Here is a 5,972-nt window from a genome sequence, read left to right on the forward strand (position 1 = left end):
TGGGGTCCCCTTCAAGAAGCAGCCTTCTGCAATGCAAAGAAGGCCCTATCAACTGCTGCGGCTCTCACTTTTCCTATCCCACACGCCCCTCTCCTTCTCTCCACCGATGCCAGCGACGGCGCTATTGGTGCAGTACTCGAGCAGGTGGTCAAAGGCTCGCCCCGCCCATTGGCCTTCTTCAGCAGAAAACTGTCCAAGGCAGAATTGGGTTATTCTACCTTCGATCGAGAATTGCTGGCGGTGCACTTGGCTGTCCGTCACTTTCGCCATTTCTTAGAAGGTACGCCCTTCGTCATTCGTACAGACCACATGCCTCTGGTGCACGCCTTCACTCGACAGTCTGACGCCTGGTCCGCCCGTCAACGCCGACATCTCTCCGCCGTGGCTGAATACAATTGCACCCTCCAATATGTCCCTGGGAAAATGAATCCCGTTGCCGATGCCCTGTCAAGAAACACGTTGGCTGCCGTTCAACTGGGATTGGATTACAACGCCCTGGCTGAAGCCCAACGACAGGATCCAGAGTATCAAGCTTGCAGGACATCCTGCACGTCCCTCCGTTGGGAGGATTTTCCCCTCGAAGACTCCAACACCACCCTCCTCTGTGACGTCAGTACTGGTAGACCGCAACCTTGGATTCCTGCTCCCATGCGCCGACAGGTGTTTGATTTCATCCACGGCCTTTCACATCCCTCGTGCCGTTCTACTGCACAGCTGCTGGAGTCAAAGTTCATTTGGCACGGCATTTCTAAGGATGCTAAGGATTGGGTCCGTGCGTGTACTTCTTGCCAAACTTCCAAAGTACATCGACACACGGATTCAGGAGTGGGCACCTTTCCTCAACCTCAGCGTCGTTTCGCACACATTCACGTCGACGTTGTAGGCCCCCTACCTACATCACAAGGACATCGTTACCTGTTTACCGTCATCGACCGCTCCACTCGTTGGCCTGAAGCCATTCCCATGGAAACTGCAACGTCCGCCTCATGTACATCTGCCTTACTCTCTGGATGGATTTCAAGATTCGGTATCCCTGAGCATATTACTTCTGACAGGGGAACAACTTTCACCTCTCAATTATGGACGTCATTAGCGAATCTCCTGGGCATCACCCTACATCAGACAACGGCCTACAACCCCACTGCCAATGGAATGGTTGAACGTTTTCATCGCACCCTCAAAGAAGCTTTGATGTCCCGCTGCAAGGATTGCAACTGGTTTACTAAGCTTCCCTGGGTCCTCCTTGGACTAAGGACCACTCCTAAAGACGCCCTTGACGTCTCGGCAGCCGAAATGGTGTATGGCGACCCGTTGGTCGTCCCTGCCGAATTTTTCCCTTCTACGACCTCCTCCGACGATCTCCAGCGCATACGTCACGTCGTGGGAAAATTTACTCCGTGCCGCCAGACTTACAAGTCCCCAGCAAAGCATCACATACCAATGGACTTGCACTCTGCAACGCACGTCTTCCTGCGCAACGACACCAGCAAGCCACCACTAACGCCCCCTTACACGGGCCCTTTCCTTGTGATCCGACGCAGTCCGAAAGCATTCCTCCTAAACATTCGGGGCAAAGAAGACTGGGTCTCCATTGATCGTCTAAAACCTGCTTATCTTCTGCCAGATGACCCGCCTACAGTTCGCCTCTCTAGATCAGGGCGCCCTATTTAACATGTACAGTATGTCATTTTTAGGGGGGGAGCCATGTACCAACCGTGTGTCACACAATTGTACATAATTATTTTGTATATATTATGCTTGTATCTGCGCTCTTCCCTCGCACTAAAAAGAACCTGAATGATCATGTCTCCGTTTTGCTCAGTAACATTATCTGTCTCTCGAACAGGTCATGTCCTGTTGCCTTGAGATTTTGCATATAAAGAAGAGTGTTCCTTAATAAATAACTCAGTCGTTTCCAATCTGCCTTTGAGTTCACATCCTCTCTCGGCCCGTCACACTACCATTCATCCTCAACACGTGCTCACGAATAGAGTGTGCTAAAGTCCCATGTGGGTTATCGTTGTAAGCAATAGTAAATGGTCTTTGCAACCTATACTCATGTACCTATTGCCACTCGCTATTTAGCCATTTAGTTTAATTCCGTTCTCAGATCCCTCCTTTCATTTTGCTGTCCAGCTTCCTAAACTTTTACCTCATCGTGCGAGTGTGGACTTTCCTCAATTTGCATTTCTACGATAAATTACCTTCCCAGCTCCACATGGCTCAAAATCTATGAATTGTTATTATCATTATAATTATAAGCTAAACTATAACCCAAGTTGGAAAAGCAAGATGCTATAAGCCCAAGCGGGCCAACAGGGAAAATAGCCCAGTGAGGAAAGGGAAGAGAGAAATAAACTGCAAGAGAAGTATAAACAATCAAATCAAAAATTAAAAAAACAGTAACTTTATTAAATTAGAACTTTCATATTATATAAACTATAAAAACTTCAAAAACAAGCAAAAGATAAATAAGATATAACAGCGTGCCCAAGTGTACCCTCAAGCAAGAGAACTCTAATCCAATACAGTGGAAGGCCATGGTAGAGAGGCTCTGGTACTACCCAAGTCTAGAGAACAATGGTTTGATTTTGGAGTGTCCTTCTCCTGGAAGGGCTGCTTACCATGCCTAAAAAGTCTCTTCTACCCTTGCTAAGAGGAAAGAAGCCACTGAACCGTTACATGGCTGTAGATAACCTCTTCAGCAAAGTTTGGTAATCTTGGTGTTGTCAGGTGTATGAGGACAGAGGAGAATGTGGAAGGAATAAGCCAAACTATTCAATGTACGTGTAGGCAAAGACAAAATGAGTCGTAACCAGAGAGAGGGATTAAATCTAGTACTATCTGGCCAGTCAAAGGACCCAATAACTCTCTAGCGGTAGTATCTCAACGGGTGGCTGGTGGCCTGGCCAACTTACTACCTATAAAACGAATTTGCTTCCAACCCTGAAGACTTCAAGGAAAAAGGTAGACGGAATGGGGAAAAAACTGTTTATGTCAAGCTGGCAATGTGAGTAAACGTGAGTGTGCCCTTCATTTTTATTGCTTAAGTGTTGTTAATTAAAAATTGCATTGTTGAAAGAACTGTTATGATGGCAATACTGAAATGAGTGATGGGTGTGTATATGAGGGAGGAAAATGGGAATATATGACTGAGAATATAGAATACAGGTAATAAAATAGTTATCAATGGATGGTAGAGAAGTGAGGAGGAGAGTGAATGAAAGTTTTTGAGTTATGATGTAGGAGAGAGAGAGAGAGAGAGAGAGAGAGAGAGAGAGAGAGAGACAGAGAGAGAGAGAGAAAGGGACATTGAAAAGGTATTTAAATTAGATTAAAGAAGCCTTTGGAGAATTATGAATTATAAGAGAATATTTTGTGAAATCGTTAAATTATTTGGTAATATTTGAGCTTGAGGAAGGAAACAGAATGATGAGGCTTTGGTCATTAGAGTAAAGAAAAACAGGCAGATAATTAAAGAATTTGGTAGAATAATAAGTCATAAAGTTAAAAATAAAGGAGGAGGATTCTAAAAATTTCCAGAATAATTAGGTCATGTAGTCCAGTAACATGAATGAAACAAGAAGACAATAATTCTAAAACATTGTTGAATAACCAAAGGTTATTAGAGATATGAATTCATATATGATGATAGATTGCAAGAATAAAAGAAGATCGATTAACGATTTAGTAGAATAATATATCATAAATAAAAAAGGAACATGGTTGTAAAATAAGGAATAAAGAAGAAAAGGGCCACTAAACAGTGAAATACTGATAAGAAAAAATGAGGGTTATTACCTCCGCCAACGAAGTTGGAAGGAGGTTATGGTTTACCCCCTGTTTGTGTGTATGTTTGTTTGTGAATAGCCTCCTGGCCTCAATTTTAGTCGTAGGGTAATGAAACTTGCAGGGATTAATTGATACGTAGAAAGCTGGAAATTATCAAAAATTTGAAAGGTCAAGGTCAAAGGTCAAGGCAACAGTCAAGCAAAATGTCCAATTCACGTAATGAGCCACAAGTTTGGACATCGTTGTCATAGAGAATTTAAACTTGGTTCATATTTGATTGTATGGAAATCCACGCCAGTTAATACATGTTAAAGTCCAAAGTCAAAGTCGAGTCCAAGGTCAAGGTCAAGCAAAAGGAAAAATTCCTGTCATCAACCATACGCCCACAATTTTAATCGTGAAGTAATGAAACTTGCAGGGATTTTAACCTGTTACATAAAGAGCTGTTAAGGTCGAAGGTCAAGGTCGAGTCTAAGGTCAAGGTCAAGCAAAAGGTCAAATTCCAGTCATTAAACATACGGCCACAAATCTAATCGTAAGGTATTGAAAATTGCAGGAATTTTAAACTGTTATGTAAAGAGTTGGACTTGGTTAATTGATTCTGGGAAAGGCTCGCTGGTTTCGAGAAATAAACTGCCGTGACGGAGGTCTGCACTCTCAGAGTGCTTTTCTAGTTATGTTTGTTTTCAACCACCCCTTGTGAATAAAGTTAATTTTATCACGTTCCTATCTCTCTATTCAGTAGTTTCGACAATGCTATAACCAAGGCCTAAGCTGGAAAAAAATAAAGGCAATACATGTAGAGAGGAGCAAAGATTTGTGTGCTGATATGTTTGCAAGGGAACCCACATGAACTAACAGTTAGAGATTTCTAAAAATCTTTATTTGAATTTATCTATTATTTAGTGATCTTATTCGCTGAACCGGGGAGTGCCTCATTAAACACCACAACAGATTATATTGTTAAATTCTATCAGGACTTACAAACAACAGCAGTAAAGCTAAAAGAACATGAAATGTGATATCATTATATTGCTATATTCCAACAGGACTTACAAACAGCAGCAGTTTAAAAAAAAAAAAAAATAAAGGAAATGTGATATCATTAGAGACTTTAGTGTGCAATGACTCCAAAAGTTCTCTAAAAGCATAGCGACATCTGATTCCCCACGGGAGGCTTAAAGAAATATTATATAATGACTTTCTTAATGGAGCCTTTACATTGGAACCATTATTCGAACGGATCTTCTTTTCCACGTCCCATTAACTCGTCAAAAAATGACTTCAACACATTATCGGATTTGAGACGATATTTGTAGTATTATGTCGTTTTGTTACAGTTTTACATTTATTTTTGCCTTTAAACACTTTGGAAAAAATAGAAAAAATAAGTAATTCAGTTCTTGGTTAATAATTTTTTTCCGTTATAACGGAAGTTATGGAAATGATTTTATGTACAATATTTGAATAATAAGTTATTCAATGGAAAGATCATTGACATTTGGTACTAAATGAACATCAGGGAATGGATTTGTAAAAAACATACTTAACAACTAAGGAAATTGTATTTATTCTCAATTGTTCTACTTGTTATTACCAAAATGTTTTAGAATATATAATTCAAAAAGACAAAACTGAAGGTAATATAGCAAGCAACTACAGACCAATTACCTGACTACCAAAAATAGGGAAGAGGCTAACAGGGATCATCAGCGAAAGGCTATACATCTACCTGGAGGAACCAAACACCATTCCCAGCCAGCAAAAAGGATGCTGAAGGAAGTGCAAAGACACAAAATAACAGCTAAAGATAGATAAAATGGTATTGAAGAATGGCAAAAGAACGGAAAGTAACCTGAGTATGACATGGATAGACTATAAGAAAGCCTTCGACATGATACTACACTCACGGCTGATAGATTGCTTGGAGAAATTTATCAGGCTCAACTACTCTGGGAGTACAGCAAATGAACGAACAGGGTGATACAAGCACATCGACCAGACGTCACTCTGATCCACAAGACAACGAAAACAGTATCACTCATATATGTCACAGTACCGTGGGACTCAAGAAGTGTAAGATATGGGGAGAGGAAAAATAGAAAAGTACCAGGACTTACGAATTGAATTGAGAAGGCTATCGAATGTGCAAGTAGTAGTGGTATCAATAGTCATAGGGG

The sequence above is a fragment of the Palaemon carinicauda genome, chromosome 7, assembly GCF_036898095.1.
Source record: "Palaemon carinicauda isolate YSFRI2023 chromosome 7, ASM3689809v2, whole genome shotgun sequence".
Classification (NCBI taxonomy): domain Eukaryota; kingdom Metazoa; phylum Arthropoda; class Malacostraca; order Decapoda; family Palaemonidae; genus Palaemon; species Palaemon carinicauda.